Source organism: Vidua chalybeata, chromosome 11 (genome assembly GCF_026979565.1).
Source record: "Vidua chalybeata isolate OUT-0048 chromosome 11, bVidCha1 merged haplotype, whole genome shotgun sequence".
In the NCBI taxonomy this organism is placed as follows: Eukaryota; Metazoa; Chordata; class Aves; order Passeriformes; family Viduidae; genus Vidua; species Vidua chalybeata.
In genome coordinates, this window is record NC_071540.1 from 4,961,812 (window position 1) to 4,975,602 (window position 13,791).

Here is a 13,791-nt window from a genome sequence, read left to right on the forward strand (position 1 = left end):
GTATTTAGTATCCTCTTTTATATAGCATATTAATGTATTATAACATAATTATAATAAAGAAATCATTCAGCCTTCTGAAATAGAGTTAGACATCATCATTCTTCCCATTAGGTTCGCCGACATCTACAACAACAGCTCAACTGTGCTCAAGTTATTTCTTTAGGGACAGCTGCCACTCTCCACCTGAAATGCTGGGCTTTTGGGGAAAAAGAAAATTACATATTCACCTCCATATTTAAAAGGATTAAGGTAAGAGAACCTTTCAAACTACAAATTATTGGCCCAAAGGTAAGAGCTTTGCAAGAAATCTCTAGTTGAAAGACAGTTAAACAACTGGTTATTCAGGTGGGGAGAAACCGTCCTCTTTAAGGGAAGCAGCGTGATAGTTGAAAGCAACTGTTTTGTCAAACTTCAGGCTCCCTGGCACAGCCTGCATTGCCTGTTCTTCCTGTTGACTGATTTACATGCAGTGCCACAATGGCCCAGGTTCAGTGTTTGATGCCATCCAGGGAATTTGGCATCCTCATTTCCTTATGTTTTAATAGAAGTTTAAATCCTTGCAACTACTCTTCAGATGCCAGCTTTCCCTTCTTTTACAGAAAGCTCAAGGTTCCCAGAAGTCTTCTGACATCCTCTTTTGTGCTCAGAGAGATGACATTTTAAAACAGATGTTTCCAAAGTTAATAGCATTTTAAAGAATAATTAACTAAAATCATCCTCGATTCCAGCTTAGATGAACTACCTTCTGTGTCAGACACTGAGATTACCACCTATAAGGCATGAGCTGTTTGTGCCACCGATCCCTCCTGTCCTTCTCCTCAGCAGCCTGTGCCTGTTTTCCCCGGAAGAATCCCTGTACCCTTTGCACCCTGCCAGGAGCAGTTGCACAAAGGCACACATCTCCCCTTGCGCTCACCCGTGGGTTTCTCTCATCCCCGAACACGCCGACAAGAACGTTGGTGCGATGCTCGCCCAGTGTTTGGACTTTGACTATAACTGGAATCTCTACAGTGCTGTGAGGCTGGACAATCCCATAGGGTTTGGGGCTGGAGTAGAGCACAGGAGAGTCCTCCTCGTGTTTCTGGAAGGGACAGAATCAAATGCAACTTCAGAGGGACCTCTGAAGAAACTTTAGACTCCTGAACACCCACCGCAACAGCAACTTACACACATTTTTTAAAAATCCCCAGGACAAAGGTAAAAGGCACAAACAAGATGCAAGAATTGTAGGCTTAGCATTCTCAGGGGGTCCTGCAAGGAGGCTGCCAGCACAGGCACTGGTGTCTGTAGATGCAGCAGCTTTTCACAACCCTCTAAGATCTCCCACAAGAAAACACCCTGAAGACTAGAACATAAACTGTTTCCTCAGGAGGTTAAACTGCATCCTAAAGTTTACATTCAGGTAGGATCCTGTTCTCAGCAGATCTTTAAGACTGAAAAGAAACCAGCAAGGTCTTATCCAAACCCTTTTCCCCCCTAAAACCTTTTTTTCTCTTCAGAAATATTTGAGAGGAGGCGGTGGATGTGATGCCAAACCTGGGGAATAAGCCTGTAGCAGCCAGGAAGGTCGGTGGTATTCCCAATGATGAACTTCCTCTCATATGGCTCCTTCAGCTGGCATTTACCATACATCAGGATTTGAGGGTACACGTACAGCTCAGGAACGAGACACCTGGGCAAAGAGATGACCCCAGGGGAATCAGAGATACTGAGAGAATGGAGAACGTTTACTCCCAAAGATTGTGAAATGGAGCATAACACATTTGTCACTGTCAAATGGACATTTAACAGCCCTGCAGTGATAATTGCCTTCTAAGTCTGCCCACTCAAACATGCCTTGTCAAGGAGGGGCAAACCCTGAGAAGCAGCACCCAGAGGCTGCCAAGTGCCCCAGGCACAGCACTTTGTCCCACAGCTGCCTCAGCCCCTCCTTAACCCAAGAAGGCTTGCAAGGACTCCTGTAGCAGTCCCAGTGATCCGTGAGCTCTGGGGGAGCCTTCCCAACAAGGATCAGTGCTCACTAGGGCTCAAGGAACACACGACTCTAGTGTCTCAGTAAAAATGACTCCCTTCTCTCCCACGGTGCTGTTGCCCTGCCTGACAACTCAGCTGTTTGCCCCAGCCTTGGAGGGCACGAGACACCCCCTGCCCTACAGAGGGGGTGATCACCCCCTCCCAGGTCCTACAGCTCCCTCGGTCCCTTCACTCCACAGGTCCATGCACTGACTGTCCCCAGTTGCACTTGCTTTACAAAATGGCAGCCCAGGCACTGACTGGATGGCTCTGCCTGGGACAGGGAACAGCACCAGGGAACTGCATCCCTCTTGTCATTAAACTGATGCCCACAGCAGCAGAGCAGCATGGAATTCTGCTGCAGCAAGAACGACTTTTGGTTTACCTCTGAGAACATTAAAGCTCAAAATGGGAAGCAGAGGGAAGGAGAAAAACTAGGGCTGACCTGCCACATCAAGGGCTGTTTTCCCCTTCTAAGATCTTACCCTCACCACTCTGCTGTGAGCCACTTCTCCACTGCCAGGTGCCCTCATTAACAGAAGCAGACCCTGACCCTCAGCAGGCTGCTTGGTGTGTCCCAAACCAATGCAGGGTGGTCACAACCCAGCACAACTCCACCTCTTGCAGGAAGAAGGAGAGGAGGCCCTCGGGAAACTTGTTCCAGCTCAAGCACCAAAAACCAGGCCAATAAATGATATCATTCCTGGTCCCTTTAGAAAAGGGCCCAGGACCGTGCTGGGCTGGGAGCAGGGGTGCTTTGCACCACAGGCTGCTGTCCAAGCACTGCTGTTCTCATGTCCAGCTGGGCACAACATGAGGTCATTAAACAGCACTTCTCCTTGGGAGCTGCAGCCAGCAAAGCCTGTGCAAGGCAGTGGCTGGGGGAGGCCAGGGAAGGGCTGGTACCTGGCTGTGATGGTCAGTGATGCCACTCCCTCGCCAATACCCTCCAGGTCCACCAGCATTTTCCGGCAGAATTCCATCACGGTTTTGGAACACATGGTCACCTGTGGAAGAGAAGAGCAGTAAATTCTTCCTTACAAAAGCTCATTACGCATGTGTGATATCCTCCAGCTCTTGAGGGAGGATTTTGCCTTAATTCTTCTCCTGGTCCATGTGTAGAGCACAGTCTCTGAGAGTAACAAAAGCCTTCTGGCAAGATCAGATTTGATAAACACACCTTGCTATCAGGGCATAGGTCAGCCAAATTGAAACATTAGACTAAAGCTCTACACACCACTGCATTCAAATTAAGGGGCCAATTTTTCATCTGTCTACGATGACATAGATGCAGAGGAAATCTGACTTAAACAGAATGAGTTCAGCTTTACAGCAGGAATCTGAGGGCAAAGTGTGGCCCAGCAGGTGCTGGGCAGTTCATGGCTGCAGTTTTTTTGTCTCCACTGGAGATCCCTGCACTAATTGTTCTGCTCCCCGGGAGAGGAGAAATGAGATTTTGGAAACAAAACAGTGCTCCTTGAGGAACATCCCGAGGAACCCAGCTAGCAGAGGCCTCACACCAGTGCAGATCTCTCACTCACACGATGCTCAAAGCTGGCACCAGAGCTAAAGCCCTCCCACACTCCAGTGAAGCTTCAGCCCTGGTGCTGAAGCGTCTGTGGCTCGGCTCTTCCCATACCTTGATATCCCGGTGTCCCTGGGGGAGGATGGTCCCTTGCATGGGATTCATTGTAAACTCTCTTGGCTCCGGGAAAAAATGAATTCCCTCCGTCCCGGATGGGTCACTGTCGCTGTGTATTTGATCACAGCTATTCACAGCAGGCTGCGTGTCATCGTCCAACATGCGGAGCTTGAACGTCACGGGCACCGGGCAGGTGTTAGTCAGGCGAAAGCTCTTGGTGTAGGGAAAGCCTAGGAAAGGACACAAATATCCATTTAGGCACCAATTGTGGCATGACTCCTGGTGTGAATATCCTGGTAGGATGAAAGTGTCATTGGAGTTTAGCTCTTTATTAGCTGAACTACAGCTCACCCAGAAGCTGCATGAGGAATTAACCGTCACTTAGTTCCCTTTGACACTGATTCCAGACTGCAGCCTTGAAAATGCCCACTCCTAGCCCTGCTGTACACTGCAAGTTTCTCTCTTTGTGATGGGGAAGAGCTCCCTCACCTGCCCCAAACCAGTGCCGGTTATTTCTCAGAGATGAGTGCGCACCCAGACCGAGCATTTACATTTACTCTGAGAATTCAAGCTGTAAAATTCCCTGTTAAGGCTGCCAACACTCCCACCGTTTTCAAGATCTAGAAACAGTGAGTCGTCACTGAGAAGAAGCTACAGCAAAAGAAAGTGAGGATGTAGTCAGGAACTAGAACATGATGCAAAGCACCCTAATGCAGTTCCTCTCTGCAGGATCCTTAAGGCAGCTCTTGGTTTGGGCCAAACAGACTGAGCACGTGACAGCTCAGAGCCCACTCAACTGGAGGCAAACCCGAGCCTTGCTTTGAGATTAGCAATTAGGAACCATGTCCCACCCCACCCAACAAACGGGGACATCACACCCATGCTGCTCACTGTGATTGCTGCCTGCAAGGGTTTACCCCAGTTTAGCTCTGAGATTTGCTTTCCATACTGGAAAGTCAGAGATAGAGCCAGGCACAGTGGGGATGTCCTGCAGAGCCCGGACAGCAGCCACAACCTGCTCTGCAGTGGACATCTGGCTGGGCTGGCCAGCTCTGTGGGGAGGAGACTTCTCCCCAGGCCTGCTCACCAAGAGGCATTGGAACACAGATGGGGAGAAAAAACAACTGCAGCTACAGCCCAGAGCTTCTCATCAACAGTGACCACTGCCAGCTCCAGCAGTGACTCCAGCAGGGAGGTAAGAGAGGCACAAAAAGGACAAACACAGATGTCAAAACCTCAAATGAGACTGACATCAACAGTTAAAAAGAAGCAAAGATACAACAGCTGCCTTCAGCTGAAGAGACCTTAGGAATGAAATTGGATTAAGCAGGATGAATCTCCTGTTTCAGAACCATATTTCTACCTGTTGCCTTTCTTGTTTCATTTATTCAAAAGGCAACTTGACAAGTGCCTCCGTGGTGATGCAGGCTGGGGAAGAAGCAGCTCAGGAAAGGCAATTACTTTTCTCAAAATGTTAATGAACTTCATTATTATGGGTTTAGGCTCCGTAGTGAATTTCCCCTTGGTCGAAAAAGGGGGATAGGGGTTTTGGGAGGTTTTGGCTGCGGGGGTGGGCTTTTCCATTCGGGGTTTTTGGGAGTTGTGGCGCGATGCCGTGGGCGGCTGTGAGGTCGGACCTGACCTCAGGTTCGGCAGGGAGCGGAGCTTCCCTTCCTCCCGCTCGGGAGTCGAAGGTCGGCCGTGTGCTGCTGTGGGAGGCTGTGTGCTTGGCCCCGGGACTGCCCTGGCTGCGGCTCAGCACTGGGATCCAACCCGCCTGCCTTCCCCGCTCCTGCCTGCTGCTGTCGGCCAGTGCCGAGATCCCCTCTGCCCGTGAGTTCGCCAAAGGAGCATTTCCTTCCTTCCTGCCCTGCCAGAGCCCACAGCCCCTCCTGCTGTCATCATAACTACACCAAAGGGGAAAAACCGGTACTTGGCGGGTGGGCAATGTCTGTTCTTGCGTTGTTGTCTGTGCTGTCCTGATATATTCTGGTAAAGAACTATTATTCCTTTTTCCCATGTTTTTTTTGCCTGTGAGCCCTGTACTTTCAAAGGTATAATAATTGGGTGGGAGGGGGTCATCTTTCCACTCCAGGAAGACTCCCACCTTCCTTGGCAGACATCTGTCTTTTAAAGCAGGACAGAGACAGCAGAAAATACTGACTTTCTATGCCTTGGTTCTGTTTGATCTCACAACGGCAGAATGCTACCTGAGGCACCAGCAGCCCTGGAGTTCACACCCTGAAGAGGCTGCTGTGGCAGAACATGAGTGAGGGATGCTTTTATGTTCAAGTGCTCCATTTTGGAACACACAGATCCCTCACGCTGTGTCCCAGCCCAGGGAACACTCACCAAAGGAGATGTCCCCGAAGCTGAGCTCATCATGGACACTGAAGCGTACAGTCGGTTCAACGACACACCCCCTGCGACAGCGAGGACAGAGGAGGAAATGGCTTGGTTAAAGGGAATTGCAAAGGTCTGGCTGCCATGGCTTGGGGGCACAAAACCTGGTGTCAGGGCACGGTGGGGTTCAAATCAACACAGCACCATGTGCTCAGCACAGTGCCCCTGTGGAGGCAGCTAAAGCCAAGTGGCCAGCAGCCAACAGCCACTGATGGGGCTTTGGGCACAGGGCAGGCAGGAAAAGCCCCCGGGTTGCTGGTGGTCCCATGAAGGACCCTGAACACACACCCAGACGTGGCTCCGTGCCTCAGTCTCCCCATCTGTAATGTGATGGACATAAAGGTGCCCCCACAAACTTCTGTACTTTCCAGCTACAGGTGCCCTGCTTTGCTACTTCTGAGCTGTAACTGCTGTTCCCATGGAGGAGCTTTCTCAGGAGAGTTTGACCCACACAATCATTACAGACACAGTTTTGAGACATGAAGCCGGGGGAGCCCCAAACATGCTCTGAAAAGAGCAGCAACAGTTCTACACAGTGGACAGATGACTCCTAGAGGAAAGGACCAGCTTGTCAGCAGTGCACCAGCTGGCACAGCCAAGAGCAATAGCTTAAACAACCAAACAAGGGTGTCCTGAATCTAGCACACCACCTCACGTGTCCTTGAACTCAGCAGACAGACTCCAAAAGTCACCTACTGAAAATCAGCACTTGAAGCTGCACAACACTCACGAGTTTATTTCATGGTTGATGCCAATCAACGCCCACTCTGCCTTTTGGTTAAAAATCAAGGACCAGCGAGCTGTGCCTTCTGTTATATTCACAGGACTGCCACTGGCTCTGCTCTACACCTCTCAACAAGAGACACCTGCCTTTGCTCAAGGAGGAAGCTGCTTATGCAGAAACATCCCATGACCAGTTTGGGGGAGGGACAGAGGAGAATCAATTATTTGATGGTGAAAGGTTCCCTCTTGGTTTCCAAAATAAAAAAGCAGCACTTTTCTTCCAAAAACAAAGCCAGCATAATTGTTTCTCCACTATGGACAGACCTTCTGACCACTTTTCTCTTGCTAAGTAATAACTTGCTTGTTCTTTTTTTATCCATCTCCCTTATCTTACTGGTATAATCAACTGCAGAGTGCTGTAATTTCTTTATTGCCTTGACCCAGTGCCTCCCAACAGCAACAGCCTAGCTCCAAAGCTCCAGAGCAGCCAGCATCAGATCTCCTGCTTACCCTACATGATCCTAGCAGCACATGGCTCAGGCTAGCAGGGACAAGCCCTCGTGTGCTGTGGTCCTGAGGACTGAGCTCTGCCTCCCCTTTTATCAGCCCTTGCCCCTTTTGCTGGGCCAGGATTATGTCTTGCAATGGCACTAGCCCATAGGACGACGCCCAAGTCCTTGGGACAGTTCCTGCTGCACAGTTCCCCGTCTCCCACATCAGCCCTTGCCTGGCTGTGGAAAGGAGCTACCAGGGCACTCTCTGCACAGGAGTTGAGAGCACGGCTTGTCCCCCACAGCATGGCTGTGAGAGGTGAGGTGAGGAGGCTGCTGCCCATCTGGGATGGATTATTAACAGAAGTTTTTACAAACACTGCTGCTGGTGCAGAATCACCCAGGCTGGCCAACCTCCAAAGCCCTGGGGGCCTTGCTGGCTGTTCAGGGGGGACATCCCAGAGCAGCTACTGCCCAAAGCTGATCCATCCCACTGCCTGCCATGCCCCAAGGCAGAGGGAGATCCCTGCAGGGAGGAGTCATTCCAGCTCCTGGGTACCACCCAGGGCAGGAGGCATCCTCACACTAAGGTAATTCCAGGATCAGAGCAGTGATTAAGACCTCAGGAAACACCTTTTTTCTCTGCTCAACCCCAAAATCAGGTAGGTGGGGGATGTCCCAGGGACAGCTACAGATGTGCCCACCAAGCTCCCACAGTCCTTACCTGATGGTCAGGATGGCAGGCGTAGGAGATCCAGCCACACTGACCTGGATTTCTTCCTCAAACATCCCCAGCACGGTGGCATTGAAGGAGATCTGAATAGTCTGGATCCCACCTGGTGCAATGATGCCCTCCTCAGGTGCAAACTTGAAGCAGAATCCCTTCCTGGTTGAAGGGATATAGGTGAAGGGAGCATCAAGAGCTCCTTGGTTAATCAGCTTCACCTGCAGCAGCAAGAAAGCAAAATGGAAATACATGTGGAATCTTCCCTTCTTGTGAGTTATTTTCTAATGATGCAATTAACACCCAGAAAAGGCAGAGGATGCTTTGTGCTGCTGAATGGCAGAAATTTAAAAATACAAGAGGACAAGGTCTGCCTTTGGGTTTTCATGCAAAGCCGTGGTAACTCCACATAACTGCAGTCACCCTGGGGTTATCCCACGGACACAGAGCAGTCCACCTCTGGTCAGCATCACCAAGCTCATTCAGACCTGGCCCTGAGAGCAACGTGGGGTGATTGCAGCTGCGTAGTGAATCACCACAGAGCTGCTGCTGCCCCAGTTAGCAGAGCTCCAACAGTACCATCTACTCATTCACCTTTTCTCATACCATGAAAACAATACATTGATAATGAGGCATCAGCATCTCAATGTATAGACAGCACCATCTTTGGGTAAGAAAAATAAGCGTGTCTTTCCCTTCCACAGTTAAGCTTTTGAAAGTGTCTGGCATGATGTAGTGCCTCATTTTCTACCTCTTTCAGTTGCTTTCTCATGGTTTTGGGGTGTTTTTTTTTGGTTTGTTTTTTTGGGGTTTTTTTTTTTGTTTTTTTTTGCAAACTTGACACTATTGTGGGGGAGGCAAAGAGGTAGAAAAATCCTTTGCTGTATTCCCAGGAACACGTTTCACTTTCTAGAGCCAGAAATGCACCAAGGCTGAAGTGTGGTGAGGGACTGGTCAGCAAGAGAAAGAACTCCCAAGCTCTTTGCAAGGGCCAGCACTCAGCCAGGAGGCTGGATGGCTTTCCTGTGACTTCCAGGAATAAGCAGGAGACACTTGACTGGAAGCTGTTTGCAGTGGACTGAAGCTTAAATGCAGCCAGTGTGTTCCAGCTGCTTCTGAACAGCCCAGTACAAAGGTTTCATATGCCAAGGGGTTGTTTTGCAGGAAGCCTCCCAGCTGATCCCTAAGGAAGGCTGCCCAAAAGCAGGGAGTGGGGCTTCATGAACGACAGACACACCTTTCTGACCCCCCTAGATTTGACCAGTACATCAAATATTCCCTGCTCACAACTGCCCAGGTTGCCAGGAATTCCACAGCTCCACCAGGCTTGCTGCTGCCTCAGGAGCCATCAGGATCCATCCCAAGCCCTGCTGCTCACCTCACAGACGTGGAGGGTGTCAACAAGAATTTTCCCAAGATTCAGTGAAGGACAGCTGAATTCAAGCAAAGGTCCTTGGCCTTCCCCTTTGAGGCGAAGGGTCATCCTGCTCTCACGGCCTGGGGAGAGATGTCCATTTCAGTACAATAATTCCCTCTGTTACACTGCATTTTCCAGGCTGCCTCCGTGCTAGTCCCTGACTCTGAGCTGGATGCAACCAGCTCCTGATGCTGCAGGAGAAGATAAGGACCCTTCTCTTCCCTCAGGACATATCCCTTGGGGCTGACTTGCAATTCCTAACCCATTCCTGGGGCTGGTTTCCAATTTGAGCCACCAGTTTGCTGAGTTTAAAACATCTCTGATGTCCTCCAGTGACGGGCCAAGGAGTAATGGGTAGAAATTGAAAGAAAGGAAATTTAGGTTAGATATTAAGAAGAATTATTTTACTGTGAGGGTGGTGAGACACTGGAGCAGGTTCTCCATGGAAGTTGTGGAGGTTCCAGCCCTGCAAGTGTTCAAAGCCAGGCTGGATGGGGCTTGAAGCCACCAGGTCTAGTGGGAGGTGTCCCTGCCCATGGCAGGGGCCTTGGGACTAGACGAGCTTTAAGGTCCATTCCATCCTTAACATACTATGATTATGTGGTTTCCTTCCCATGCACTTAGAGGAGCTCTGAAATCCATTCAGTGAAGGCACAAAGCTCATAAAGAGTTTGGCAATCGCCAAACTACCTGGCCCAGCAGCACACGACTTTGTTGCCAAAGTCCTCAACTTCTGGCACTCAGCATTGTGTTTCATTTCCACAGACTGAGCTGCAAGGTGACAATTCCCACACAGGGACAGAAGCAGCTGCTGGCCAAGGGTGCTCCTTCTGCAAACACCCTGGGCTCAGTGGGGCTCAGGCACCTCTGGTCTGGTGGTGTCTGGGCAGTGGGAGGTGATCCAGGGTCAGGGAGCCCATTTCTAACTCAGCTCCTACCACCTGATGATGGAGCCATGTCAAATGGACCCATCCTGGAGGTCAGTGGTCTCTAGAGGGGCTTAGTGCTTGCTCACTAAAGCTCTTCTGCTCTGTAGCTCTTTGGCCTTTGAGGAAATGCTGGCAAAGCCATGGCATGAAAATCTCTCCCTGCACTGCCTGGGTGGTTTTGGGATCAGTAACCCAGACACAGGATTCTGAGCCCTGGCCTTGCACGGGAGACTCCCTGGAAGCTGCAGGGCCAGTGGGGTGTGCCAGCACTGCCCTGCTGACCAGGGACTCTTCCCAGCAGTTACAGGGGAGCCCAGTGGGCTCAGGCTTGCACCATGGCTGCACTGAGGGTGAGAGAAGCTGGGGAAAGGAGCTGTACCTGAGATATTGCAGTAAGCCATACTTTGGTACTTCAGTGCCTTTAGGGGTTTGAAGGTCACCTTGATTTCGGCCGAACAATGCGGCCCAATTTCTCCCTCCTAAAACAGAAAGGGACAGCAAAACATTTCTCTTCAAACTGCATATTTCTTGTTTTCAACCACAGTCCTGTAAGCCTTTATTTAGAGCATCAGTGATGAGTGAACAACTCAAGGAGCCCAAGGAAGCACTCCAAACCCAGCTCAGCACACTGCTGGAAGCTCTCAATGCTCAGCTGATCAGCTCCCACTCTCCACAATATTCCTACTGCTCTGACACAAGCTCTTGGTCACATCCTGCTGCTGTCAGCTACAGTGGGATGCAACTGCCACTGTGCACTGGTGGCTCTTGGCCTTAGATGAGCCATAGGAGTAGCCAAGGAGGGAACATGATCCCCTTCCTTGAAATACAAATATTAGTTAACCTGTTTTGAAAGAATGCAGAGGTTGGGATTATTCTGGGGTTTACTCCAAGATGAGAAGGGATTTTGCACTGTGCAGACACCAGGCATTCATAATCTCTCACAATGCCAGTACTCAGAATCAGGGCTCTGGTTGGTGGGAGGACGTGGCAGTTTGCTTGCACAAACAGAAAAGGAAAAGGTTTTCTGTCCCTGTGTGCAAGAGAACTCATAAGGCCCATTTAAACCTTCCAGCCTTGTGTCCAGGCTCTCAGATGACACTGGGAGGGACACTCAGAAATAGTGCAAGGCGTGGTTACAGGAGGGGATTGGCATTTCTGTGATTAACCTCGGGCTGAATTTGGCCTCCTTTTCCCAGCGAACCATTGCAAGCTTCAGGTCAGTATGTGAACTGGCAGAGCTCCAACACCCTCTGCTGAACCCCAGGCACCACGTGTCGGGGGAGCCCCTGCCTACAATAACTGCTCCCTGTGGACACTGCAAGGACACGCACGGAGCGCCCTTGAGCTCGAGCCCTGGCAGCAGAGCTCGGCTTTGTCAGGCTCCCAGCCCTGCCTTGAGCCTGCAGGGCAGAAATGCTTTCAGCAGGGAGCTCTGCAGCCACACCAGAAACTCCATGTCCTCCCTCTCAGCACATCCAGCCAGCTGAGGATCTGCCGAGTGACCGCATCTGGGGGCAAGGGGGGCAGGGATAGGGTGGGTGGGAGGAGGAAGAGGAGGAGGAGGAGGAGGAAAATGAGGTTCTCAGCTATCACTTACCAATGGCTCAATGAAAAAAACTTCATCGGAGAACAGCATGGGGTCTTGTTGCACCTTTGCCACCTCCTCCTCGACCATGCTCTTCAGGATGCCAATGCGATCTTCACAAAAGCCCTTCACCTTCCGTATTTTTTCCTCCTCCATTAAGGTTTCCATCCACACCTCACTTGGCACGTGCAGCGAATTACACTGCCTGCAGCCACAGGGAGACACAAGGCCAGCAGATCATTTAATAAGCCACATATTTGCAGAGAGAAGTGTGAGTGCAGGAGAGCAAAGCACTTGGGAAGGAGCAGCAGCAGCTCCCCAGCAAGGGCTGACCCCAAGCCATGGGGGTCCCACATGGATCAGAGGATAACTTGCTGTTCACTGGCACAGCAGGTAGTTTTACTTCACACTTGCAAGCTCAGGAGACGTTTCCAAAGCCAGCAGCCCTCAAGAGAACCTCCTGGATCAAAGCCTCTGCCAAAACTGAGGGAGAATCCACCAGCCACCTCAGCTGGCTTTTCCTACCACTGAGTTGCTTGGGGGAGGCAGATAAAGATCATGGAGCACCCCCTGGGAAGGGGAGATGAAGCTGGGTTGCAGCTACGTGTTACCAGCATCACTCTCTGTTTCTGCCATTTTGGACCTGCCCTGTTCCCTACTCTGCCTTTCACAAGAGCATCCCAGAGCACTTCCAAAGGAAATGGATGAATTCAGGCACTGCCGCCCTTCAGCGACATTCAAGGTTTTATATGCAATATGCATGAAAACAGAGGCTCTGAGAGGGGAAGGGACTTTGTTGTGCAGGAGGGAACAGCAAACTCCTGTAGAGACCTTTGCATGATCCCATCCCAGTGCATAGTAGTAAATGTCATGAGAGGGAAAGGATCCTGCACAATCTCCTCTCATTAAAAAGTCCTCTCTGCTCTGAGATCTCAAAAACTTCTCTGACAGCAGGACAGTGACCTTGGAGCTAAAGCCATCCCTAAGACTGGAAGTAAGGAAGAACAAAATGTCCTGGTGACTGTCTAAGACACAAACTGTCATGAAAACAGATGTAATTGGAGAAAAACCCACAAAACCAAAACCAGGTCGAAGTTTACTTTGGGGAAACTTAGTTGCTTCTGAGGGAAAAGTGGATCACCTGGGGTCCAGGCTGAGTCAGGCAAGTGGGAAGAAATGGAAATAAACAGCCCAGGGAAATAGCCAGAGAAGGTAAAGGGATTTTCTTTTAACACACAGAGCTTGTATGGAAGTCAGACACTGTGTAAGGAGATAGAGGACAGAGGAAAACCAAGAAGCTCAGGGCACTAAAGGACTCTCTCGCCAGCCATTCAAGCAGGCGAGGGTTGATCTCCTGGTCCTTTGCAGGTGATGCAAAATGGCTCTGGGGAGTGTGAGCGACCCGGTCCGCAGCAAGCAGGGGCTTGCCACGACGATTTGGGCACAGCGGTTTGCAGTTTTTTCAGTTTTTGCGTGGCAGTTGGCACAAGCAGGCTGAGCAAAAAGGGTGCAGCCACCCACCCTCCTTGTGTACTGGGTTGTGTCTTTTGGCTGCTTGTGAGGTGCTTGCCTTTTTTTTTTTTTCTTTCTTTCTTCTTTCTGTTGTTTTTTTTTTTTTTTTCCCAGCAATGTTTTACAAATGACGAAAAGCCATTGCTGCTGCTGCTGCTGCCAGCAGGAGTGTACCAACTCAAACAGAGCCCCCCAGGAAGGACGCAGCTGTCCAGGCCCCTGGCTGCAGGGAGGGTCTGAGCCTGGTGTAAATATCAGAGGACAGTGTGAAAGACACCTGTGTGTGGTGTCAGCAGGTGAATGATCTGCTCTGTCCGGTGGCAGAGCTTAAGGAAGAAGTGGAAAGGCTGAG

General features: G+C 50.4%; 1 pseudogene; it reads right to left on the minus strand.

Annotated features, from left to right (window-relative positions):
• The window catches only part of LOC128793757 (hydrocephalus-inducing protein homolog), a 69,751-nt pseudogene that overhangs the window by 42,116 nt on the left and 13,844 nt on the right, over positions 1-13,791 (minus strand).